The 25784-nt window shown below is 46.5% G+C and overlaps 18 non-coding genes across 18 annotated transcripts; all 18 read right to left on the bottom strand.

Moving 5' to 3' along the window:
* Positions 1-1037: 1037 nt before the first annotated feature.
* On the bottom strand, positions 1038-1228 carry LOC142285133 (U2 spliceosomal RNA). The gene has a single exon (XR_012746561.1). It is a non-coding gene; the product is annotated as a U2 spliceosomal RNA (small nuclear RNA).
* Positions 1229-2345: 1117 nt separating this feature from the next.
* Positions 2346-2536, bottom strand: LOC142285132 (U2 spliceosomal RNA). The gene has a single exon (XR_012746560.1). It is a non-coding gene; the product is annotated as a U2 spliceosomal RNA (small nuclear RNA).
* Positions 2537-3653: 1117 nt separating this feature from the next.
* LOC142285131 (U2 spliceosomal RNA) lies at positions 3654-3844 on the bottom strand. The gene has a single exon (XR_012746558.1). It is a non-coding gene; the product is annotated as a U2 spliceosomal RNA (small nuclear RNA).
* Positions 3845-4961: 1117 nt separating this feature from the next.
* LOC142285130 (U2 spliceosomal RNA) lies at positions 4962-5152 on the bottom strand. Its single transcript, XR_012746557.1, has one exon. It is a non-coding gene; the product is annotated as a U2 spliceosomal RNA (small nuclear RNA).
* Positions 5153-6269: 1117 nt separating this feature from the next.
* LOC142285129 (U2 spliceosomal RNA) lies at positions 6270-6460 on the bottom strand. The gene has a single exon (XR_012746556.1). It is a non-coding gene; the product is annotated as a U2 spliceosomal RNA (small nuclear RNA).
* A 1117-nt stretch (positions 6461-7577) lies between these two features.
* On the bottom strand, positions 7578-7768 carry LOC142285098 (U2 spliceosomal RNA). Its single transcript, XR_012746524.1, has one exon. It is a non-coding gene; the product is annotated as a U2 spliceosomal RNA (small nuclear RNA).
* Positions 7769-8885: 1117 nt separating this feature from the next.
* Positions 8886-9076, bottom strand: LOC142285128 (U2 spliceosomal RNA). Its single transcript, XR_012746555.1, has one exon. It is a non-coding gene; the product is annotated as a U2 spliceosomal RNA (small nuclear RNA).
* A 1117-nt stretch (positions 9077-10193) lies between these two features.
* Positions 10194-10384, bottom strand: LOC142285127 (U2 spliceosomal RNA). The gene has a single exon (XR_012746554.1). It is a non-coding gene; the product is annotated as a U2 spliceosomal RNA (small nuclear RNA).
* Positions 10385-11501: 1117 nt separating this feature from the next.
* On the bottom strand, positions 11502-11692 carry LOC142285126 (U2 spliceosomal RNA). Its single transcript, XR_012746552.1, has one exon. It is a non-coding gene; the product is annotated as a U2 spliceosomal RNA (small nuclear RNA).
* A 1117-nt stretch (positions 11693-12809) lies between these two features.
* On the bottom strand, positions 12810-13000 carry LOC142285125 (U2 spliceosomal RNA). Its single transcript, XR_012746551.1, has one exon. It is a non-coding gene; the product is annotated as a U2 spliceosomal RNA (small nuclear RNA).
* A 1117-nt stretch (positions 13001-14117) lies between these two features.
* Positions 14118-14308, bottom strand: LOC142285101 (U2 spliceosomal RNA). Its single transcript, XR_012746527.1, has one exon. It is a non-coding gene; the product is annotated as a U2 spliceosomal RNA (small nuclear RNA).
* A 1117-nt stretch (positions 14309-15425) lies between these two features.
* Positions 15426-15616, bottom strand: LOC142285123 (U2 spliceosomal RNA). The gene has a single exon (XR_012746549.1). It is a non-coding gene; the product is annotated as a U2 spliceosomal RNA (small nuclear RNA).
* A 1387-nt stretch (positions 15617-17003) lies between these two features.
* Positions 17004-17194, bottom strand: LOC142285122 (U2 spliceosomal RNA). Its single transcript, XR_012746548.1, has one exon. It is a non-coding gene; the product is annotated as a U2 spliceosomal RNA (small nuclear RNA).
* Positions 17195-18581: 1387 nt separating this feature from the next.
* Positions 18582-18772, bottom strand: LOC142285121 (U2 spliceosomal RNA). Its single transcript, XR_012746546.1, has one exon. It is a non-coding gene; the product is annotated as a U2 spliceosomal RNA (small nuclear RNA).
* A 1387-nt stretch (positions 18773-20159) lies between these two features.
* On the bottom strand, positions 20160-20350 carry LOC142285120 (U2 spliceosomal RNA). The gene has a single exon (XR_012746545.1). It is a non-coding gene; the product is annotated as a U2 spliceosomal RNA (small nuclear RNA).
* Positions 20351-21737: 1387 nt separating this feature from the next.
* On the bottom strand, positions 21738-21928 carry LOC142285110 (U2 spliceosomal RNA). The gene has a single exon (XR_012746538.1). It is a non-coding gene; the product is annotated as a U2 spliceosomal RNA (small nuclear RNA).
* Positions 21929-23315: 1387 nt separating this feature from the next.
* LOC142285099 (U2 spliceosomal RNA) lies at positions 23316-23506 on the bottom strand. Its single transcript, XR_012746525.1, has one exon. It is a non-coding gene; the product is annotated as a U2 spliceosomal RNA (small nuclear RNA).
* A 1387-nt stretch (positions 23507-24893) lies between these two features.
* Positions 24894-25089, bottom strand: LOC142285107 (U2 spliceosomal RNA). Its single transcript, XR_012746535.1, has one exon. It is a non-coding gene; the product is annotated as a U2 spliceosomal RNA (small nuclear RNA).
* Positions 25090-25784: the final 695 nt, after the last annotated feature.

Here is a 25784-nt window from a genome sequence, read left to right as displayed (position 1 = left end):
AAACCCTAATCTTTTCCCTTTCCTTCCCAGCCCCCAAACCCTGCCCTCTGTACCTTTCTCACCACCCGCTTCCCTTCTCCTGTCATCCCCCTACCACCCGGGAAAAAAAGAGATTGCCCCCTCCTTCCACTAGCCCACCCTCCCACCCAAAGAACAACTTCTTCTGCGCAGCTTGTTTTCTAGGCAGCAGCGCTATTGTGATGTCATCGGGGGGCATTGTGACAAGCCGCCAGTGTTCCGTCTCTTCATGTTGTGCACAGTTCAAACGGAAAATACATCAACAGGCAGACTACAGAAAAGCTTACTATCAAAGGTTAGAGGGGGGCTTTCTCAGAGGGCTTTTTACAGTTTTTCTATTCCCAATTAGCCGTTTAAGTGTACTTATTGAAAGTAGTAATTCTTTCATAGGCCGCCCTTTCTTAGTATTTGACGTTCCTTATATTGCGGTATGAGGCTTCGCAGTAGGTTGCAAACATTCATCACCCATGACTGTCCCCAATTGAGCTCAGAAGCTCAATGTCTATCATGACCTCTCTTTTAGAATGTCCAAGAGCAAGCAAACTATTCCTCCAGGAGAGGGCGCCAACAGACTACTAAAGAGATCATCATTACTCAAAGAAAACCCCAAAAACCAATGCATGATAGGAATAAACAGGTAACTTTCTTTGGAGTGGAAGCGGAGAGATCGCACCAGATGCCAATTCTAGATCTTATCACACCTGTGGTCACTGCAGCAGCAGGTGAATCCACTTTGTCCAAAAGGGATCTATTCCATTCAATTGCAAATGATCTAGATAAGACAGAGAACTGCAGCACGGGGACATAGCCGAGTTGGTCAGGTTGAGTGGTGATGAGTTTGCTATTTGGATGAATAAAGAAAGTCAAAAGTGTGAAAGATAAAAAACAAAAGGAGGAAGTGTGAAAAGTGAATGGGCCAAATTGAGGTGCATATGAAGACGTATGCTTTCTTCCAATTCATTAAATCGGGCTAATATGAATCAGGTGAATTGAGTTCTGCTTTTGGAAACTGGGTTAAGAAGGGGTGCACCGTTCCTGGAGGTACTGCAATACCAGGTCAATGCGTGGAGTGGACAGAGCAAGCTCTTTTTCCATCTCCCTGTTCTAAAAATCCATTTAATATATGGTCCCCAGATAGGGGACGTATCAGATATTAAACTGATAAGAACAGATACTACACTTGATCTTAGCCAAAAGGCCGAGAAGCGATAACCAGAATTGGTTTGGGCCTCGAGTGGCACCCTGGCCTATGCCGGACACATCTTAGGGAGAGAGAGCGAGAGGGAGACAAACCCACGCCTACACAAGACATTTTGTCACCCAAGCCAACCCTTGAAAAGGCTGCTTTGCAGAGCAAAAACAAGAAGAATGGTGCGTTTTGCAGCCGCCGCCCACTGCAATGAATCTGAATAACTCCTCCTTTAGGGCGCAAGCAACTCCCCTCCCCCTTGCAGTCTTTCCAATTCACGATACAAAAAGACGGACAGGACAGGTTGCCTGACTTTCCGTCACTGCCACCCTTTGCCATCCTTACCCGTAGAAAGCCCTTTCATCATCCCCAAACCCTAATCTTTTCCCTTTCCTTCCCAGCCCCCAAACCCTGCCCTCTGTACCTTTCTCACCACCCGCTTCCCTTCTCCTGTCATCCCCCTACCACCCGGGAAAAAAAGAGATTGCCCCCTCCTTCCACTAGCCCACCCTCCCACCCAAAGAACAACTTCTTCTGCGCAGCTTGTTTTCTAGGCAGCAGCGCTATTGTGATGTCATCGGGGGGCATTGTGACAAGCCGCCAGTGTTCCGTCTCTTCATGTTGTGCACTGTTCAAACCGAAAATACATCAACAGGCAGGCTACAGAAAAGCTTACTAACAAAGGTTAGAGAGGGGCTTTCTCAGAGGGCTTTTTACAGTTTGTCTATTCCCAATTAGCCGGTTTAGTATACTTAATGAAAGTACTAATTCTTTCATAGGCCGCCCATTCTTAGTATTTGACGTTCAGGTAACAACAGGTAACTTTATTTGGAGTGGAAGCAGAGAGATAACACCAGATGCCAATTGTAGATCCTCTCACACCTGTGGTCACTGCAGCATCTGACTCCACTTTGTCCAAAAGGGATCTATTCCATTCAATTACACATGATCTAGATTAGACTGACAACAAGATACTGCACGGGACATAGCAGAGTTGGTGAAGTTTAGTGGTGATGAGTTTGCTATTTGGATGAATAAAGCAAGTAAAAAGTGTGTTAGATAAAAATTCATTTCAATTCGCTAATCGGGCTAATATGAATCAGGTGAATTGAGTTCTGCTTTTGGAAACTGGGTTAAGAAGGGGTGCACCGTTCCTGGAGGTACTGCAATACCAGGTCAATGCGTGGAGTGGACAGAGCAAGCTCTTTTTCCATCTCCCTGTTCTAAAAATCCATTTAATATATGGTCCCCAGATAGGGGACGTATCAGATATTAAACTGATAAGAACAGATACTACACTTGATCTTAGCCAAAAGGCCGAGAAGCGATAACCAGAATTGGTTTGGGCCTCGAGTGGCACCCTGGCCTATGCCGGACACATCTTAGGGAGAGAGAGCGAGAGGGAGACAAACCCACGCCTACACAAGACATTTTGTCACCCAAGCCAACCCTTGAAAAGGCTGCTTTGCAGAGCAAAAACAAGAAGAATGGTGCGTTTTGCAGCCGCCGCCCACTGCAATGAATCTGAATAACTCCTCCTTTAGGGCGCAAGCAACTCCCCTCCCCCTTGCAGTCTTTCCAATTCACGATACAAAAAGACGGACAGGACAGGTTGCCTGACTTTCCGTCACTGCCACCCTTTGCCATCCTTACCCGTAGAAAGCCCTTTCATCATCCCCAAACCCTAATCTTTTCCCTTTCCTTCCCAGCCCCCAAACCCTGCCCTCTGTACCTTTCTCACCACCCGCTTCCCTTCTCCTGTCATCCCCCTACCACCCGGGAAAAAAAGAGATTGCCCCCTCCTTCCACTAGCCCACCCTCCCACCCAAAGAACAACTTCTTCTGCGCAGCTTGTTTTCTAGGCAGCAGCGCTATTGTGATGTCATCGGGGGGCATTGTGACAAGCCGCCAGTGTTCCGTCTCTTCATGTTGTGCACTGTTCAAACCGAAAATACATCAACAGGCAGGCTACAGAAAAGCTTACTAACAAAGGTTAGAGAGGGGCTTTCTCAGAGGGCTTTTTACAGTTTGTCTATTCCCAATTAGCCGGTTTAGTATACTTAATGAAAGTACTAATTCTTTCATAGGCCGCCCATTCTTAGTATTTGACGTTCAGGTAACAACAGGTAACTTTATTTGGAGTGGAAGCAGAGAGATAACACCAGATGCCAATTGTAGATCCTCTCACACCTGTGGTCACTGCAGCATCTGACTCCACTTTGTCCAAAAGGGATCTATTCCATTCAATTACACATGATCTAGATTAGACTGACAACAAGATACTGCACGGGACATAGCAGAGTTGGTGAAGTTGAGTGGTGATGAGTTTGCTATTTGGATGAATAAAGCAAGTAAAAAGTGTGTTAGATAAAAATTCATTTCAATTCGCTAATCGGGCTAATATGAATCAGGTGAATCGAGTTCTGCTTTTGGAAACTGGGTTAAGAAGGGGTGCACCGTTCCTGGAGGTACTGCAATACCAGGTCAATGCGTGGAGTGGACAGAGCAAGCTCTTTTTCCATCTCCCTGTTCTAAAAATCCATTTAATATATGGTCCCCAGATAGGGGACGTATCAGATATTAAACTGATAAGAACAGATACTACACTTGATCTTAGCCAAAAGGCCGAGAAGCGATAACCAGAATTGGTTTGGGCCTCGAGTGGCACCCTGGCCTATGCCGGACACATCTTAGGGAGAGAGAGCGAGAGGGAGACAAACCCACGCCTACACAAGACATTTTGTCACCCAAGCCAACCCTTGAAAAGGCTGCTTTGCAGAGCAAAAACAAGAAGAATGGTGCGTTTTGCAGCCGCCGCCCACTGCAATGAATCTGAATAACTCCTCCTTTAGGGCGCAAGCAACTCCCCTCCCCCTTGCAGTCTTTCCAATTCACGATACAAAAAGACGGACAGGACAGGTTGCCTGACTTTCCGTCACTGCCACCCTTTGCCATCCTTACCCGTAGAAAGCCCTTTCATCATCCCCAAACCCTAATCTTTTCCCTTTCCTTCCCAGCCCCCAAACCCTGCCCTCTGTACCTTTCTCACCACCCGCTTCCCTTCTCCTGTCATCCCCCTACCACCCGGGAAAAAAAGAGATTGCCCCCTCCTTCCACTAGCCCACCCTCCCACCCAAAGAACAACTTCTTCTGCGCAGCTTGTTTTCTAGGCAGCAGCGCTATTGTGATGTCATCGGGGGGCATTGTGACAAGCCGCCAGTGTTCCGTCTCTTCATGTTGTGCACTGTTCAAACCGAAAATACATCAACAGGCAGGCTACAGAAAAGCTTACTAACAAAGGTTAGAGAGGGGCTTTCTCAGAGGGCTTTTTACAGTTTGTCTATTCCCAATTAGCCGGTTTAGTATACTTAATGAAAGTACTAATTCTTTCATAGGCCGCCCATTCTTAGTATTTGACGTTCAGGTAACAACAGGTAACTTTATTTGGAGTGGAAGCAGAGAGATAACACCAGATGCCAATTGTAGATCCTCTCACACCTGTGGTCACTGCAGCATCTGACTCCACTTTGTCCAAAAGGGATCTATTCCATTCAATTACACATGATCTAGATTAGACTGACAACAAGATACTGCACGGGACATAGCAGAGTTGGTGAAGTTGAGTGGTGATGAGTTTGCTATTTGGATGAATAAAGCAAGTAAAAAGTGTGTTAGATAAAAATTCATTTCAATTCGCTAATCGGGCTAATATGAATCAGGTGAATCGAGTTCTGCTTTTGGAAACTGGGTTAAGAAGGGGTGCACCGTTCCTGGAGGTACTGCAATACCAGGTCAATGCGTGGAGTGGACAGAGCAAGCTCTTTTTCCATCTCCCTGTTCTAAAAATCCATTTAATATATGGTCCCCAGATAGGGGACGTATCAGATATTAAACTGATAAGAACAGATACTACACTTGATCTTAGCCAAAAGGCCGAGAAGCGATAACCAGAATTGGTTTGGGCCTCGAGTGGCACCCTGGCCTATGCCGGACACATCTTAGGGAGAGAGAGCGAGAGGGAGACAAACCCACGCCTACACAAGACATTTTGTCACCCAAGCCAACCCTTGAAAAGGCTGCTTTGCAGAGCAAAAACAAGAAGAATGGTGCGTTTTGCAGCCGCCGCCCACTGCAATGAATCTGAATAACTCCTCCTTTAGGGCGCAAGCAACTCCCCTCCCCCTTGCAGTCTTTCCAATTCACGATACAAAAAGACGGACAGGACAGGTTGCCTGACTTTCCGTCACTGCCACCCTTTGCCATCCTTACCCGTAGAAAGCCCTTTCATCATCCCCAAACCCTAATCTTTTCCCTTTCCTTCCCAGCCCCCAAACCCTGCCCTCTGTACCTTTCTCACCACCCGCTTCCCTTCTCCTGTCATCCCCCTACCACCCGGGAAAAAAAGAGATTGCCCCCTCCTTCCACTAGCCCACCCTCCCACCCAAAGAACAACTTCTTCTGCGCAGCTTGTTTTCTAGGCAGCAGCGCTATTGTGATGTCATCGGGGGGCATTGTGACAAGCCGCCAGTGTTCCGTCTCTTCATGTTGTGCACTGTTCAAACCGAAAATACATCAACAGGCAGGCTACAGAAAAGCTTACTAACAAAGGTTAGAGAGGGGCTTTCTCAGAGGGCTTTTTACAGTTTGTCTATTCCCAATTAGCCGGTTTAGTATACTTAATGAAAGTACTAATTCTTTCATAGGCCGCCCATTCTTAGTATTTGACGTTCAGGTAACAACAGGTAACTTTATTTGGAGTGGAAGCAGAGAGATAACACCAGATGCCAATTGTAGATCCTCTCACACCTGTGGTCACTGCAGCATCTGACTCCACTTTGTCCAAAAGGGATCTATTCCATTCAATTACACATGATCTAGATTAGACTGACAACAAGATACTGCACGGGACATAGCAGAGTTGGTGAAGTTGAGTGGTGATGAGTTTGCAATTTGGATGAATAAAGCAAGTAAAAAGTGTGTTAGATAAAAATTCATTTCAATTCGCTAATCGGGCTAATATGAATCAGGTGAATCGAGTTCTGCTTTTGGAAACTGGGTTAAGAAGGGGTGCACCGTTCCTGGAGGTACTGCAATACCAGGTCAATGCGTGGAGTGGACAGAGCAAGCTCTTTTTCCATCTCCCTGTTCTAAAAATCCATTTAATATATGGTCCCCAGATAGGGGACGTATCAGATATTAAACTGATAAGAACAGATACTACACTTGATCTTAGCCAAAAGGCCGAGAAGCGATAACCAGAATTGGTTTGGGCCTCGAGTGGCACCCTGGCCTATGCCGGACACATCTTAGGGAGAGAGAGCGAGAGGGAGACAAACCCACGCCTACACAAGACATTTTGTCACCCAAGCCAACCCTTGAAAAGGCTGCTTTGCAGAGCAAAAACAAGAAGAATGGTGCGTTTTGCAGCCGCCGCCCACTGCAATGAATCTGAATAACTCCTCCTTTAGGGCGCAAGCAACTCCCCTCCCCCTTGCAGTCTTTCCAATTCACGATACAAAAAGACGGACAGGACAGGTTGCCTGACTTTCCGTCACTGCCACCCTTTGCCATCCTTACCCGTAGAAAGCCCTTTCATCATCCCCAAACCCTAATCTTTTCCCTTTCCTTCCCAGCCCCCAAACCCTGCCCTCTGTACCTTTCTCACCACCCGCTTCCCTTCTCCTGTCATCCCCCTACCACCCGGGAAAAAAAGAGATTGCCCCCTCCTTCCACTAGCCCACCCTCCCACCCAAAGAACAACTTCTTCTGCGCAGCTTGTTTTCTAGGCAGCAGCGCTATTGTGATGTCATCGGGGGGCATTGTGACAAGCCGCCAGTGTTCCGTCTCTTCATGTTGTGCACTGTTCAAACCGAAAATACATCAACAGGCAGGCTACAGAAAAGCTTACTAACAAAGGTTAGAGAGGGGCTTTCTCAGAGGGCTTTTTACAGTTTGTCTATTCCCAATTAGCCGGTTTAGTATACTTAATGAAAGTACTAATTCTTTCATAGGCCGCCCATTCTTAGTATTTGACGTTCAGGTAACAACAGGTAACTTTATTTGGAGTGGAAGCAGAGAGATAACACCAGATGCCAATTGTAGATCCTCTCACACCTGTGGTCACTGCAGCATCTGACTCCACTTTGTCCAAAAGGGATCTATTCCATTCAATTACACATGATCTAGATTAGACTGACAACAAGATACTGCACGGGACATAGCAGAGTTGGTGAAGTTGAGTGGTGATGAGTTTGCTATTTGGATGAATAAAGCAAGTAAAAAGTGTGTTAGATAAAAATTCATTTCAATTCGCTAATCGGGCTAATATGAATCAGGTGAATCGAGTTCTGCTTTTGGAAACTGGGTTAAGAAGGGGTGCACCGTTCCTGGAGGTACTGCAATACCAGGTCAATGCGTGGAGTGGACAGAGCAAGCTCTTTTTCCATCTCCCTGTTCTAAAAATCCATTTAATATATGGTCCCCAGATAGGGGACGTATCAGATATTAAACTGATAAGAACAGATACTACACTTGATCTTAGCCAAAAGGCCGAGAAGCAATAACCAGAATTGGTTTGGGCCTCGAGTGGCACCCTGGCCTATGCCGGACACATCTTAGGGAGAGAGAGCGAGAGGGAGACAAACCCACGCCTACACAAGACATTTTGTCACTCAAGCCAACCCTTGAAAAGGCTGCTTTGCAGAGCAAAAACAAGAAGAATGGTGCGTTTTGCAGCCGCCGCCCACTGCAATGAATCTGAATAACTCCTCCTTTAGGGCGCAAGCAACTCCCCTCCCCCTTGCAGTCTTTCCAATTCACGATACAAAAAGACGGACAGGACAGGTTGCCTGACTTTCCGTCACTGCCACCCTTTGCCATCCTTACCCGTAGAAAGCCCTTTCATCATCCCCAAACCCTAATCTTTTCCCTTTCCTTCCCAGCCCCCAAACCCTGCCCTCTGTACCTTTCTCACCACCCGCTTCCCTTCTCCTGTCATCCCCCTACCACCCGGGAAAAAAAGAGATTGCCCCCTCCTTCCACTAGCCCACCCTCCCACCCAAAGAACAACTTCTTCTGCGCAGCTTGTTTTCTAGGCAGCAGCGCTATTGTGATGTCATCGGGGGGCATTGTGACAAGCCGCCAGTGTTCCGTCTCTTCATGTTGTGCACTGTTCAAACCGAAAATACATCAACAGGCAGGCTACAGAAAAGCTTACTAACAAAGGTTAGAGAGGGGCTTTCTCAGAGGTCTTTTTACAGTTTGTCTATTCCCAATTAGCCGGTTTAGTATACTTAATGAAAGTACTAATTCTTTCATAGGCCGCCCATTCTTAGTATTTGACGTTCAGGTAACAACAGGTAACTTTATTTGGAGTGGAAGCAGAGAGATAACACCAGATGCCAATTGTAGATCCTCTCACACCTGTGGTCACTGCAGCATCTGACTCCACTTTGTCCAAAAGGGATCTATTCCATTCAATTACACATGATCTAGATTAGACTGACAACAAGATACTGCACGGGACATAGCAGAGTTGGTGAAGTTGAGTGGTGATGAGTTTGCTATTTGGATGAATAAAGCAAGTAAAAAGTGTGTTAGATAAAAATTCATTTCAATTCGCTAATCGGGCTAATATGAATCAGGTGAATCGAGTTCTGCTTTTGGAAACTGGGTTAAGAAGGGGTGCACCGTTCCTGGAGGTACTGCAATACCAGGTCAATGCGTGGAGTGGACAGAGCAAGCTCTTTTTCCATCTCCCTGTTCTAAAAATCCATTTAATATATGGTCCCCAGATAGGGGACGTATCAGATATTAAACTGATAAGAACAGATACTACACTTGATCTTAGCCAAAAGGCCGAGAAGCGATAACCAGAATTGGTTTGGGCCTCGAGTGGCACCCTGGCCTATGCCGGACACATCTTAGGGAGAGAGAGCGAGAGGGAGACAAACCCACGCCTACACAAGACATTTTGTCACCCAAGCCAACCCTTGAAAAGGCTGCTTTGCAGAGCAAAAACAAGAAGAATGGTGCGTTTTGCAGCCGCCGCCCACTGCAATGAATCTGAATAACTCCTCCTTTAGGGCGCAAGCAACTCCCCTCCCCCTTGCAGTCTTTCCAATTCACGATACAAAAAGACGGACAGGACAGGTTGCCTGACTTTCCGTCACTGCCACCCTTTGCCATCCTTACCCGTAGAAAGCCCTTTCATCATCCCCAAACCCTAATCTTTTCCCTTTCCTTCCCAGCCCCCAAACCCTGCCCTCTGTACCTTTCTCACCACCCGCTTCCCTTCTCCTGTCATCCCCCTACCACCCGGGAAAAAAAGAGATTGCCCCCTCCTTCCACTAGCCCACCCTCCCACCCAAAGAACAACTTCTTCTGCGCAGCTTGTTTTCTAGGCAGCAGCGCTATTGTGATGTCATCGGGGGGCATTGTGACAAGCCGCCAGTGTTCCGTCTCTTCATGTTGTGCACTGTTCAAACCGAAAATACATCAACAGGCAGGCTACAGAAAAGCTTACTAACAAAGGTTAGAGAGGGGCTTTCTCAGAGGGCTTTTTACAGTTTGTCTATTCCCAATTAGCCGGTTTAGTATACTTAATGAAAGTACTAATTCTTTCATAGGCCGCCCATTCTTAGTATTTGACGTTCAGGTAACAACAGGTAACTTTATTTGGAGTGGAAGCAGAGAGATAACACCAGATGCCAATTGTAGATCCTCTCACACCTGTGGTCACTGCAGCATCTGACTCCACTTTGTCCAAAAGGGATCTATTCCATTCAATTACACATGATCTAGATTAGACTGACAACAAGATACTGCACGGGACATAGCAGAGTTGGTGAAGTTGAGTGGTGATGAGTTTGCTATTTGGATGAATAAAGCAAGTAAAAAGTGTGTTAGATAAAAATTCATTTCAATTCGCTAATCGGGCTAATATGAATCAGGTGAATCGAGTTCTGCTTTTGGAAACTGGGTTAAGAAGGGGTGCACCGTTCCTGGAGGTACTGCAATACCAGGTCAATGCGTGGAGTGGACAGAGCAAGCTCTTTTTCCATCTCCCTGTTCTAAAAATCCATTTAATATATGGTCCCCAGATAGGGGACGTATCAGATATTAAACTGATAAGAACAGATACTACACTTGATCTTAGCCAAAAGGCCGAGAAGCGATAACCAGAATTGGTTTGGGCCTCGAGTGGCACCCTGGCCTATGCCGGACACATCTTAGGGAGAGAGAGCGAGAGGGAGACAAACCCACGCCTACACAAGACATTTTGTCACCCAAGCCAACCCTTGAAAAGGCTGCTTTGCAGAGCAAAAACAAGAAGAATGGTGCGTTTTGCAGCCGCCGCCCACTGCAATGAATCTGAATAACTCCTCCTTTAGGGCGCAAGCAACTCCCCTCCCCCTTGCAGTCTTTCCAATTCACGATACAAAAAGACGGACAGGACAGGTTGCCTGACTTTCCGTCACTGCCACCCTTTGCCATCCTTACCCGTAGAAAGCCCTTTCATCATCCCCAAACCCTAATCTTTTCCCTTTCCTTCCCAGCCCCCAAACCCTGCCCTCTGTACCTTTCTCACCACCCGCTTCCCTTCTCCTGTCATCCCCCTACCACCCGGGAAAAAAAGAGATTGCCCCCTCCTTCCACTAGCCCACCCTCCCACCCAAAGAACAACTTCTTCTGCGCAGCTTGTTTTCTAGGCAGCAGCGCTATTGTGATGTCATCGGGGGGCATTGTGACAAGCCGCCAGTGTTCCGTCTCTTCATGTTGTGCACTGTTCAAACCGAAAATACATCAACAGGCAGGCTACAGAAAAGCTTACTAACAAAGGTTAGAGAGGGGCTTTCTCAGAGGGCTTTTTACAGTTTGTCTATCCCCAATTAGCCGGTTTAGTATACTTAATGAAAGTACTAATTCTTTCATAGGCCGCCCATTCTTAGTATTTGACGTTCAGGTAACAACAGGTAACTTTATTTGGAGTGGAAGCAGAGAGATAACACCAGATGCCAATTGTAGATCCTCTCACACCTGTGGTCACTGCAGCATCTGACTCCACTTTGTCCAAAAGGGATCTATTCCATTCAATTACACATGATCTAGATTAGACTGACAACAAGATACTGCACGGGACATAGCAGAGTTGGTGAAGTTGAGTGGTGATGAGTTTGCTATTTGGATGAATAAAGCAAGTAAAAAGTGTGTTAGATAAAAATTCATTTCAATTCGCTAATCGGGCTAATATGAATCAGGTGAATTGAGTTCTGCTTTTGGAAACTGGGTTAAGAAGGGGTGCACCGTTCCTGGAGGTACTGCAATACCAGGTCAATGCGTGGAGTGGACAGAGCAAGCTCTTTTTCCATCTCCCTGTTCTAAAAATCCATTTAATATATGGTCCCCAGATAGGGGACGTATCAGATATTAAACTGATAAGAACAGATACTACACTTGATCTTAGCCAAAAGGCCGAGAAGCGATAACCAGAATTGGTTTGGGCCTCGAGTGGCACCCTGGCCTATGCCGGACACATCTTAGGGAGAGAGAGCGAGAGGGAGACAAACCCACGCCTACACAAGACATTTTGTCACCCAAGCCAACCCTTGAAAAGGCTGCTTTGCAGAGCAAAAACAAGAAGAATGGTGCGTTTTGCAGCCGCCGCCCACTGCAATGAATCTGAATAACTCCTCCTTTAGGGCGCAAGCAACTCCCCTCCCCCTTGCAGTCTTTCCAATTCACGATACAAAAAGACGGACAGGACAGGTTGCCTGACTTTCCGTCACTGCCACCCTTTGCCATCCTTACCCGTAGAAAGCCCTTTCATCATCCCCAAACCCTAATCTTTTCCCTTTCCTTCCCAGCCCCCAAACCCTGCCCTCTGTACCTTTCTCACCACCCGCTTCCCTTCTCCTGTCATCCCCCTACCACCCGGGAAAAAAAGAGATTGCCCCCTCCTTCCACTAGCCCACCCTCCCACCCAAAGAACAACTTCTTCTGCGCAGCTTGTTTTCTAGGCAGCAGCGCTATTGTGATGTCATCGGGGGGCATTGTGACAAGCCGCCAGTGTTCCGTCTCTTCATGTTGTGCACTGTTCAAACCGAAAATACATCAACAGGCAGGCTACAGAAAAGCTTACTAACAAAGGTTAGAGAGGGGCTTTCTCAGAGGGCTTTTTACAGTTTGTCTATTCCCAATTAGCCGGTTTAGTATACTTAATGAAAGTACTAATTCTTTCATAGGCCGCCCATTCTTAGTATTTGACGTTCAGGTAACAACAGGTAACTTTATTTGGAGTGGAAGCAGAGAGATAACACCAGATGCCAATTGTAGATCCTCTCACACCTGTGGTCACTGCAGCATCTGACTCCACTTTGTCCAAAAGGGATCTATTCCATTCAATTACACATGATCTAGATTAGACTGACAACAAGATACTGCACGGGACATAGCAGAGTTGGTGAAGTTGAGTGGTGATGAGTTTGCTATTTGGATGAATAAAGCAAGTAAAAAGTGTGTTAGATAAAAATTCATTTCAATTCGCTAATCGGGCTAATATGAATCAGGTGAATCGAGTTCTGCTTTTGGAAACTGGGTTAAGAAGGGGTGCACCGTTCCTGGAGGTACTGCAATACCAGGTCAATGCGTGGAGTGGACAGAGCAAGCTCTTTTTCCATCTCCCTGTTCTAAAAATCCATTTAATATATGGTCCCCAGATAGGGGACGTATCAGATATTAAACTGATAAGAACAGATACTACACTTGATCTTAGCCAAAAGGCCGAGAAGCGATAACCAGAATTGGTTTGGGCCTCGAGTGGCACCCTGGCCTATGCCGGACACATCTTAGGGAGAGAGAGCGAGAGGGAGACAAACCCACGCCTACACAAGACATTTTGTCACCCAAGCCAACCCTTGAAAAGGCTGCTTTGCAGAGCAAAAACAAGAAGAATGGTGCGTTTTGCAGCCGCCGCCCACTGCAATGAATCTGAATAACTCCTCCTTTAGGGCGCAAGCAACTCCCCTCCCCCTTGCAGTCTTTCCAATTCACGATACAAAAAGACGGACAGGACAGGTTGCCTGACTTTCCGTCACTGCCACCCTTTGCCATCCTTACCCGTAGAAAGCCCTTTCATCATCCCCAAACCCTAATCTTTTCCCTTTCCTTCCCAGCCCCCAAACCCTGCCCTCTGTACCTTTCTCACCACCCGCTTCCCTTCTCCTGTCATCCCCCTACCACCCGGGAAAAAAAGAGATTGCCCCCTCCTTCCACTAGCCCACCCTCCCACCCAAAGAACAACTTCTTCTGCGCAGCTTGTTTTCTAGGCAGCAGCGCTATTGTGATGTCATCGGGGGGCATTGTGACAAGCCGCCAGTGTTCCGTCTCTTCATGTTGTGCACTGTTCAAACCGAAAATACATCAACAGGCAGGCTACAGAAAAGCTTACTAACAAAGGTTAGAGAGGGGCTTTCTCAGAGGGCTTTTTACAGTTTGTCTATTCCCAATTAGCCGGTTTAGTATACTTAATGAAAGTACTAATTCTTTCATAGGCCGCCCATTCTTAGTATTTGACGTTCAGGTAACAACAGGTAACTTTATTTGGAGTGGAAGCAGAGAGATAACACCAGATGCCAATTGTAGATCCTCTCACACCTGTGGTCACTGCAGCATCTGACTCCACTTTGTCCAAAAGGGATCTATTCCATTCAATTACACATGATCTAGATTAGACTGACAACAAGATACTGCACGGGACATAGCAGAGTTGGTGAAGTTGAGTGGTGATGAGTTTGCTATTTGGATGAATAAAGCAAGTAAAAAGTGTGTTAGATAAAAATTCATTTCAATTCGCTAATCGGGCTAATATGAATCAGGTGAATCGAGTTCTGCTTTTGGAAACTGGGTTAAGAAGGGGTGCACCGTTCCTGGAGGTACTGCAATACCAGGTCAATGTGTGGAGTGGACAGAGCAAGCTCTTTTTCCATCTCCCTGTTCTAAAAATCCATTTAATATATGGTCCCCAGATAGGGGACGTATCAGATATTAAACTGATAAGAACAGATACTACACTTGATCTTAGCCAAAAGGCCGAGAAGCGATAACCAGAATTGGTTTGGGCCTCGAGTGGCACCCTGGCCTATGCCGGACACATCTTAGGGAGAGAGAGCGAGAGGGAGACAAACCCACGCCTACACAAGACATTTTGTCACCCAAGCCAACCCTTGAAAAGGCTGCTTTGCAGAGCAAAAACAAGAAGAATGGTGCGTTTTGCAGCCGCCGCCCACTGCAATGAATCTGAATAACTCCTCCTTTAGGGCGCAAGCAACTCCCCTCCCCCTTGCAGTCTTTCCAATTCACGATACAAAAAGACGGACAGGACAGGTTGCCTGATTTTCCGTCACTGCCACCCTTTGCCATCCTTACCCGTAGAAAGCCCTTTCATCATCCCCAAACCCTAATCTTTTCCCTTTCCTTCCCAGCCCCCAAACCCTGCCCTCTGTACCTTTCTCACCACCCGCTTCCCTTCTCCTGTCATCCCCCTACCACCCGGGAAAAAAAGAGATTGCCCCCTCCTTCCACTAGCCCACCCTCCCACCCAAAGAACAACTTCTTCTGCGCAGCTTGTTTTCTAGGCAGCAGCGCTATTGTGATGTCATCGGGGGGCATTGTGACAAGCCGCCAGTGTTCCGTCTCTTCATGTTGTGCACTGTTCAAACCGAAAATACATCAACAGGCAGGCTACAGAAAAGCTTACTAACAAAGGTTAGAGAGGGGCTTTCTCAGAGGGCTTTTTACAGTTTGTCTATTCCCAATTAGCCGGTTTAGTATACTTAATGAAAGTACTAATTCTTTCATAGGCCGCCCATTCTTAGTATTTGACGTTCAGGTAACAACAGGTAACTTTATTTGGAGTGGAAGCAGAGAGATAACACCAGATGCCAATTGTAGATCCTCTCACACCTGTGGTCACTGCAGCATCTGACTCCACTTTGTCCAAAAGGGATCTATTCCATTCAATTACACATGATCTAGATTAGACTGACAACAAGATACTGCACGGGACATAGCAGAGTTGGTGAAGTTGAGTGGTGATGAGTTTGCTATTTGGATGAATAAAGCAAGTAAAAAGTGTGTTAGATAAAAATTCATTTCAATTCGCTAATCGGGCTAATATGAATCAGGTGAATCGAGTTCTGCTTTTGGAAACTGGGTTAAGAAGGGGTGCACCGTTCCTGGAGGTACTGCAATACCAGGTCAATGCGTGGAGTGGACAGAGCAAGCTCTTTTTCCATCTCCCTGTTCTAAAAATCCATTTAATATATGGTCCCCAGATAGGGGACGTATCAGATATTAAACTGATAAGAACAGATACTACACTTGATCTTAGCCAAAAGGCCGAGAAGCGATAACCAGAATTGGTTTGGGCCTCGAGTGGCACCCTGGCCTATGCCGGACACATCTTAGGGAGAGAGAGCGAGAGGGAGACAAACCCACGCCTACACAAGACATTTTGTCACCCAAGCCAACCCTTGAAAAGGCTGCTTTGCAGAGCAAAAACAAGAAGAATGGTGCGTTTTGCAGCCGCCGCCCACTGCAATGAATCTGAATAACTCCTCCTTTAGGGCGCAAGCAACTCCCCTCCCCCTTGCAGTCTTTCCAATTCACGATACAAAAAGACGGACAGGACAGGTTGCCTGACTTTCCGTCACTGCCACCCTTTGCCATCCTTACCCGTAGAAAGCCCTTTCATCATCCCCAAACCCTAATCTTTTCCCTTTCCTTCCCAGCCCCCAAACCCTGCCCTCTGTACCTTTCTCACCACCCGCTTCCCTTCTCCTGTCATCCCCCTACCACCCGGGAAAAAAAGAGATTGCCCCCTCCTTCCACTAGCCCACCCTCCCACCCAAAGAACAACTTCTTCTGCGCAGCTTGTTTTCTAGGCAGCAGCGCTATTGTGATGTCATCGGGGGGCATTGTGACAAGCCGCCAGTGTTCCGTCTCTTCATGTTGTGCACAGTTCAAACGGAAAATACATCAACAGGCAGACTACAGAAAAGCTTACTATCAAAGGTTAGAGGGGGGCTTTCTCAGAGGGCTTTTTACAGTTTTTCTATTCCCAATTAGCCGTTTAAGTGTAGTTATTGAAAGTAGTAATTCTTTCATAGGCCGCCCTTTCTTAGTATTTGACGTTCCTTATATTGCGGTATGAGGCTTCGCAGTAGGTTGCAAACATTCATCACCCATGACTGTCCCCAATTGAGCTCAGAAGCTCAATGTCTATCATGACCTCTCTTTTAGAATGTCCAAGAGCAAGCAAACTATTCCTCCAGGAGAGGGCGCCAACAGACTACTAAAGAGATCATCATTACTCAAAGAAAACCCCAAAAACCAATGCATGATAGGAATAAACAGGTAACTTTCTTTGGAGTGGAAGCGGAGAGATCGCACCAGATGCCAATTCTAGATCTTATCACACCTGTGGTCACTGCAGCAGCAGGTGAATCCACTTTGTCCAAAAGGGATCTATTCCATTCAATTGCAAATGATCTAGATAAGACAGAGAACTGCAGCACGGGGACATAGCCGAGTTGGTCAGGTTGAGTGGTGATGAGTTTGCTATTTGGATGAATAAAGAAAGTCAAAAGTGTGAAAGATAAAAAACAAAAGGAGGAAGTGTGAAAAGTGAATGGGCCAAATTGAGGTGCATATGAAGACGTATGCTTTCTTCCAATTCATTAAATCGGGCTAATATGAATCAGGTGAATTGAGTTCTGCTTTTGGAAACTGGGTTAAGAAGGGGTGCACCGTTCCTGGAGGTACTGCAATACCAGGTCAATGCGTGGAGTGGACAGAGCAAGCTCTTTTTCCATCTCCCTGTTCTAAAAATCCATTTAATATATGGTCCCCAGATAGGGGACGTATCAGATATTAAACTGATAAGAACAGATACTACACTTGATCTTAGCCAAAAGGCCGAGAAGCGATAACCAGAATTGGTTTGGGCCTCGAGTGGCACCCTGGCCTATGCCGGACACATCTTAGGGAGAGAGAGCGAGAGGGAGACAAACCCACGCCTACACAAGACATTTTGTCACCCAAGCCAACCCTTGAAAAGGCTGCTTTGCAGAGCAAAAACAAGAAGAATGGTGCGTTTTGCAGCCGCCGCCCACTGCAATGAATCTGAATAACTCCTCCTTTAGGGCGCAAGCAACTCCCCTCCCCCTTGCAGTCTTTCCAATTCACGATACAAAAAGACGGACAGGACAGGTTGCCTGACTTTCCGTCACTGCCACCCTTTGCCATCCTTACCCGTAGAAAGCCCTTTCATCATCCCCAAACCCTAATCTTTTCCCTTTCCTTCCCAGCCCCCAAACCCTGCCCTCTGTACCTTTCTCACCACCCGCTTCCCTTCTCCTGTCATCCCCCTACCACCCGGGAAAAAAAGAGATTGCCCCCTCCTTCCACTAGCCCACCCTCCCACCCAAAGAACAACTTCTTCTGCGCAGCTTGTTTTCTAGGCAGCAGCGCTATTGTGATGTCATCGGGGGGCATTGTGACAAGCCGCCAGTGTTCCGTCTCTTCATGTTGTGCACAGTTCAAACGGAAAATACATCAACAGGCAGACTACAGAAAAGCTTACTATCAAAGGTTAGAGGGGGGCTTTCTCAGAGGGCTTTTTACAGTTTTTCTATTCCCAATTAGCCGTTTAAGTGTACTTATTGAAAGTAGTAATTCTTTCATAGGCCGCCCTTTCTTAGTATTTGACGTTCCTTATATTGCGGTATGAGGCTTCGCAGTAGGTTGCAAACATTCATCACCCATGACTGTCCCCAATTGAGCTCAGAAGCTCAATGTCTATCATGACCTCTCTTTTAGAATGTCCAAGAGCAAGCAAACTATTCCTCCAGGAGAGGGCGCCAACAGACTACTAAAGAGATCATCATTACTCAAAGAAAACCCCAAAAACCAATGCATGATAGGAATAAACAGGTAACTTTCTTTGGAGTGGAAGCGGAGAGATCGCACCAGATGCCAATTCTAGATCTTATCACACCTGTGGTCACTGCAGCAGCAGGTGAATCCACTTTGTCCAAAAGGGATCTATTCCATTCAATTGCAAATGATCTAGATAAGACAGAGAACTGCAGCACGGGGACATAGCCGAGTTGGTCAGGTTGAGTGGTGATGAGTTTGCTATTTGGATGAATAAAGAAAGTCAAAAGTGTGAAAGATAAAAAACAAAAGGAGGAAGTGTGAAAAGTGAATGGGCCAAATTGAGGTGCATATGAAGACGTATGCTTTCTTCCAATTCATTAAATCGGGCTAATATGAATCAGGTGAATTGAGTTCTGCTTTTGGAAACTGGGTTAAGAAGGGGTGCACCGTTCCTGGAGGTACTGCAATACCAGGTCAATGCGTGGAGTGGACAGAGCAAGCTCTTTTTCCATCTCCCTGTTCTAAAAATCCATTTAATATATGGTCCCCAGATAGGGGACGTATCAGATATTAAACTGATAAGAACAGATACTACACTTGATCTTAGCCAAAAGGCCGAGAAGCGATAACCAGAATTGGTTTGGGCCTCGAGTGGCACCCTGGCCTATGCCGGACACATCTTAGGGAGAGAGAGCGAGAGGGAGACAAACCCACGCCTACACAAGACATTTTGTCACCCAAGCCAACCCTTGAAAAGGCTGCTTTGCAGAGCAAAAACAAGAAGAATGGTGCGTTTTGCAGCCGCCGCCCACTGCAATGAATCTGAATAACTCCTCCTTTAGGGCGCAAGCAGCTCCCCTCCCCCTTGCAGTCTTTCCAATTCACGATACAAAAAGACGGACAGGACAGGTTGCCTGACTTTCCGTCACTGCCACCCTTTGCCATCCTTACCCGTAGAAAGCCCTTTCATCATCCCCAAACCCTAATCTTTTCCCTTTCCTTCCCAGCCCCCAAACCCTGCCCTCTGTACCTTTCTCACCACCCGCTTCCCTTCTCCTGTCATCCCCCTACCACCCGGGAAAAAAAGAGATTGCCCCCTCCTTCCACTAGCCCACCCTCCCACCCAAAGAACAACTTCTTCTGCGCAGCTTGTTTTCTAGGCAGCAGCGCTATTGTGATGTCATCGGGGGGCATTGTGACAAGCCGCCAGTGTTCCGTCTCTTCATGTTGTGCACAGTTCAAACGGAAAATACATCAACAGGCAGACTACAGAAAAGCTTACTATCAAAGGTTAGAGGGGGGCTTTCTCAGAGGGCTTTTTACAGTTTTTCTATTCCCAATTAGCCGTTTAAGTGTACTTATTGAAAGTAGTAATTCTTTCATAGGCCGCCCTTTCTTAGTATTTGACGTTCCTTATATTGCGGTATGAGGCTTCGCAGTAGGTTGCAAACATTCATCACCCATGACTGTCCCCAATTGAGCTCAGAAGCTCAATGTCTATCATGACCTCTCTTTTAGAATGTCCAAGAGCAAGCAAACTATTCCTCCAGGAGAGGGCGCCAACAGACTACTAAAGAGATCATCATTACTCAAAGAAAACCCCAAAAACCAATGCATGATAGGAATAAACAGGTAACTTTCTTTGGAGTGGAAGCGGAGAGATCGCACCAGATGCCAATTCTAGATCTTATCACACCTGTGGTCACTGCAGCAGCAGGTGAATCCACTTTGTCCAAAAGGGATCTATTCCATTCAATTGCAAATGATCTAGATAAGACAGAGAACTGCAGCACGGGGACATAGCCGAGTTGGTCAGGTTGAGTGGTGATGAGTTTGCTATTTGGATGAATAAAGAAAGTCAAAAGTGTGAAAGATAAAAAACAAAAGGAGGAAGTGTGAAAAGTGAATGGGCCAAATTGAGGTGCATATGAAGACGTATGCTTTCTTCCAATTCATTAAATCGGGCTAATATGAATCAGGTGAATTGAGTTCTGCTTTTGGAAACTGGGTTAAGAAGGGGTGCACCGTTCCTGGAGGTACTGCAATACCAGGTCAATGCGTGGAGTGGACAGAGCAAGCTCTTTTTCCATCTCCCTGTTCTAAAAATCCATTTAATATATGGTCCCCAGATAGGGGACGTATCAGATATTAAACTGATAAGAACAGATACTACACTTGATCTTAGCCAAAAGGCCGAGAAGCGATAACCAGAATTGGTTTGGGCCTCGAGTGGCACCCTGGCCTATGCCGGACACATCTTAGGGAGAGAGAGCGAGAGGGAGACAAACCCACGCCTACACAAGACATTTTGTCACCCAAGCCAACCCTTGAAAAGGCTGCTTTGCAGAGCAAAAACAAGAAGAATGGTGCGTTTTGCAGCCGCCGCCCACTGCAATGAATCTGAATAACTCCTCCTTTAGGGCGCAAGCAACTCCCCTCCCCCTTGCAGTCTTTCCAATTCACGATACAAAAAGACGGACAGGATAGGTTGCCTGACTTTCCGTCACTGCCACCCTTTGCCATCCTTACCCGTAGAAAGCCCTTTCATCATCCCCAAACCCTAATCTTTTCCCTTTCCTTCCCAGCCCCCAAACCCTGCCCTCTGTACCTTTCTCACCACCCGCTTCCCTTCTCCTGTCATCCCCCTACCACCCGGGAAAAAAAGAGATTGCCCCCTCCTTCCACTAGCCCACCCTCCCACCCAAAGAACAACTTCTTCTGCGCAGCTTGTTTTCTAGGCAGCAGCGCTATTGTGATGTCATCGGGGGGCATTGTGACAAGCCGCCAGTGTTCCGTCTCTTCATGTTGTGCACAGTTCAAACGGAAAATACATCAACAGGCAGACTACAGAAAAGCTTACTATCAAAGGTTAGAGGGGGGCTTTCTCAGAGGGCTTTTTACAGTTTTTCTATTCCCAATTAGCCGTTTAAGTGTACTTATTGAAAGTAGTAATTCTTTCATAGGCCGCCCTTTCTTAGTATTTGACGTTCCTTATATTGCGGTATGAGGCTTCGCAGTAGGTTGCAAACATTCATCACCCATGACTGTCCCCAATTGAGCTCAGAAGCTCAATGTCTATCATGACCTCTCTTTTAGAATGTCCAAGAGCAAGCAAACTATTCCTCCAGGAGAGGGCGCCAACAGACTACTAAAGAGATCATCATTACTCAAAGAAAACCCCAAAAACCAATGCATGATAGGAATAAACAGGTAACTTTCTTTGGAGTGGAAGCGGAGAGATCGCACCAGATGCCAATTCTAGATCTTATCACACCTGTGGTCACTGCAGCAGCAGGTGAATCCACTTTGTCCAAAAGGGATCTATTCCATTCAATTGCAAATGATCTAGATAAGACAGAGAACTGCAGCACGGGGACATAGCCGAGTTGGTCAGGTTGAGTGGTGATGAGTTTGCTATTTGGATGAATAAAGAAAGTCAAAAGTGTGAAAGATAAAAAACAAAAGGAGGAAGTGTGAAAAGTGAATGGGCCAAATTGAGGTGCATATGAAGACGTATGCTTTCTTCCAATTCATTAAATCGGGCTAATATGAATCAGGTGAATTGAGTTCTGCTTTTGGAAACTGGGTTAAGAAGGGGTGCACCGTTCCTGGAGGTACTGCAATACCAGGTCAATGCGTGGAGTGGACAGAGCAAGCTCTTTTTCCATCTCCCTGTTCTAAAAATCCATTTAATATATGGTCCCCAGATAGGGGACGTATCAGATATTAAACTGATAAGAACAGATACTACACTTGATCTTAGCCAAAAGGCCGAGAAGCGATAACCAGAATTGGTTTGGGCCTCGAGTGGCACCCTGGCCTATGCCGGACACATCTTAGGGAGAGAGAGCGAGAGGGAGACAAACCCACGCCTACACAAGACATTTTGTCACCCAAGCCAACCCTTGAAAAGGCTGCTTTGCAGAGCAAAAACAAGAAGAATGGTGCGTTTTGCAGCCGCCGCCCACTGCAATGAATCTGAATAACTCCTCCTTTAGGGCGCAAGCAACTCCCCTCCCCCTTGCAGTCTTTCCAATTCACGATACAAAAAGACGGACAGGACAGGTTGCCTGACTTTCCGTCACTGCCACCCTTTGCCATCCTTACCCGTAGAAAGCCCTTTCATCATCCCCAAACCCTAATCTTTTCCCTTTCCTTCCCAGCCCCCAAACCCTGCCCTCTGTACCTTTCTCACCACCCGCTTCCCTTCTCCTGTCATCCCCCTACCACCCGGGAAAAAAAGAGATTGCCCCCTCCTTCCACTAGCCCACCCTCCCACCCAAAGAACAACTTCTTCTGCGCAGCTTGTTTTCTAGGCAGCAGCGCTATTGTGATGTCATCGGGGGGCATTGTGACAAGCCGCCAGTGTTCCGTCTCTTCATGTTGTGCACAGTTCAAACGGAAAATACATCAACAGGCAGACTACAGAAAAGCTTACTATCAAAGGTTAGAGGGGGGCTTTCTCAGAGGGCTTTTTACAGTTTTTCTATTCCCAATTAGCCGTTTAAGTGTACTTATTGAAAGTAGTAATTCTTTCATAGGCCGCCCTTTCTTAGTATTTGACGTTCCTTATATTGCGGTATGAGGCTTCGCAGTAGGTTGCAAACATTCATCACCCATGACTGTCCCCAATTGAGCTCAGAAGCTCAATGTCTATCATGACCTCTCTTTTAGAATGTCCAAGAGCAAGCAAACTATTCCTCCAGGAGAGGGCGCCAACAGACTACTAAAGAGATCATCATTACTCAAAGAAAACCCCAAAAACCAATGCATGATAGGAATAAACAGGTAACTTTCTTTGGAGTGGAAGCGGAGAGATCGCACCAGATGCCAATTCTAGATCTTATCACACCTGTGGTCACTGCAGCAGCAGGTGAATCCACTTTGTCCAAAAGGGATCTATTCCATTCAATTGCAAATGATCTAGATAAGACAGAGAACTGCAGCACGGGGACATAGCCGAGTTGGTCAGGTTGAGTGGTGATGAGTTTGCTATTTGGATGAATAAAGAAAGTCAAAAGTGTGAAAGATAAAAAACAAAAGGAGGAAGTGTGAAAAGTGAATGGGCCAAATTGAGGTGCATATGAAGACGTATGCTTTCTTCCAATTCATTAAATCGGGCTAATATGAATCAGGTGAATTGAGTTCTGCTTTTGGAAACTGGGTTAAGAAGGGGTGCACCGTTCCTGGAGGTACTGCAATACCAGGTCAATGCGTGGAGTGGACAGAGCAAGCTCTTTTTCCATCTCCCTGTTCTAAAAATCCATTTAATATATGGTCCCCAGATAGGGGACGTATCAGATATTAAACTGATAAGAACAGATACTACACTTGATCTTAGCCAAAAGGCCGAGAAGCGATAACCAGAATTGGTTTGGGCCTCGAGTGGCACCCTGGCCTATGCCGGACACATCTTAGGGAGAGAGAGCGAGAGGGAGACAAACCCACGCCTACACAAGACATTTTGTCACCCAAGCCAACCCTTGAAAAGGCTGCTTTGCAGAGCAAAAACAAGAAGAATGGTGCGTTTTGCAGCCGCCGCCCACTGCAATGAATCTGAATAACTCCTCCTTTAGGGCGCAAGCAACTCCCCTCCCCCTTGCAGTCTTTCCAATTCACGATACAAAAAGACGGACAGGACAGGTTGCCTGACTTTCCGTCACTGCCACCCTTTGCCATCCTTACCCGTAGAAAGCCCTTTCATCATCCCCAAACCCTAATCTTTTCCCTTTCCTTCCCAGCCCCCAAACCCTGCCCTCTGTACCTTTCTCACCACCCGCTTCCCTTCTCCTGTCATCCCCCTACCACCCGGGAAAAAAAGAGATTGCCCCCTCCTTCCACTAGCCCACCCTCCCACCCAAAGAACAACTTCTTCTGCGCAGCTTGTTTTCTAGGCAGCAGCGCTATTGTGATGTCATCGGGGGGCATTGTGACAAGCCGCCAGTGTTCCGTCTCTTCATGTTGTGCACAGTTCAAACGGAAAATACATCAACAGGCAGACTACAGAAAAGCTTACTATCAAAGGTTAGAGGGGGGCTTTCTCAGAGGGCTTTTTACAGTTTTTCTATTCCCAATTAGCCGTTTAAGTGTACTTATTGAAAGTAGTAATTCTTTCATAGGCCGCCCTTTCTTAGTATTTGACGTTCCTTATATTGCGGTATGAGGCTTCGCAGTAGGTTGCAAACATTCATCACCCATGACTGTCCCCAATTGAGCTCAGAAGCTCAATGTCTATCATGACCTCTCTTTTAGAATGTCCAAGAGCAAGCAAACTATTCCTCCAGGAGAGGGTGCCAACAGACTACTAAAGAGATCATCATTACTCAAAGAAAACCCCAAAAACCAATGCATGATAGGAATAAACAGGTAACTTTCTTTGGAGTGGAAGCGGAGAGATCGCACCAGATGCCAATTCTAGATCTTATCACACCTGTGGTCACTGCAGCAGCAGGTGAATCCACTTTGTCCAAAAGGGATCTATTCCATTCAATTGCAAATGATCTAGATAAGACAGAGAACTGCAGCACGGGGACATAGCCGAGTTGGTCAGGTTGAGTGGTGATGAGTTTGCTATTTGGATGAATAAAGAAAGTCAAAAGTGTGAAAGATAAAAAACAAAAGGAGGAAGTGTGAAAAGTGAATGGGCCAAATTGAGGTGCATATGAAGACGTATGCTTTCTTCCAATTCATTAAATCGGGCTAATATGAATCAGGTGAATTGAGTTCTGCTTTTGGAAACTGGGTTAAGAAGGGGTGCACCGTTCCTGGAGGTACTGCAATACCAGGTCAATGCGTGGAGTGGACAGAGCAAGCTCTTTTTCCATCTCCCTGTTCTAAAAATCCATTTAATATATGGTCCCCAGATAGGGGACGTATCAGATATTAAACTGATAAGAACAGATTTTGATTTAATGAAGCTTTCCAAAGCACCACAAAAAATGCATGACCGAAGTCACACCAAAAACAGTGCAAAGGCTAGGATTCGTGTGGACCCCACCGTGAGGAGAGGGTCCCCAAAAATCAACCCCGTCCCTCCGAGCCAGAAGGCCACAGCAAGGGTCAGGGATCTTCGGTGCTCCCCCAAGCCGAAGCCTGGTTGAGCCTTGTCGTTGCTCCCAGCGTCCACCCAGGCATCTTACCCAAGTGGAGTAGAGAGCTACTAGTTGTTGGTTTCGCAGCCGAAACTGCCCGGACCGTCAACCGGTGTTGGTTTCTCAGCACAAGGCTAACCGGACCTCCAACCGGGTGTTGGTTTCTCAGCCGAAGCTGACCCAGACCTCCAACCGGGTGTTGGTTTCTCAGCCGAAGCTGACCCAGACCTCCAACCGGGTGTTAGTTTCTCAGCCCAAAGCTGAACAGACCTCCGACCGGGATTATAAAAATTTCCCTTCCTAGCCAGAAGGCCGGGATAGGGTAATATGCTCAAAAAGTATGAAAAGGCAAGGTACGGTGTGCTACAGAGCCCAAGATCTTTTTACACCTAGGCCTGCGACTGGAACACGGGGGCATCCGCTACGTCTTGAGGAAAGAAGGTTTAATCATAATCACAGACGAGGATTCTTTACTGTACGAGCAGTGAGACTATGGAATTCTCTGCCGCATGATGTTGTAATGAGTGATTCACTACTAACATTTAAGC

The sequence above is a fragment of the Anomaloglossus baeobatrachus genome, unplaced genomic scaffold (assembly GCF_048569485.1).
Source record: "Anomaloglossus baeobatrachus isolate aAnoBae1 unplaced genomic scaffold, aAnoBae1.hap1 Scaffold_589, whole genome shotgun sequence".
NCBI lineage: Eukaryota > Metazoa > Chordata > Amphibia > Anura > Aromobatidae > Anomaloglossus > Anomaloglossus baeobatrachus.
Note: the sequence above shows the minus strand (reverse complement) of the source record. Positions and strands in the feature narration are given on the sequence as shown.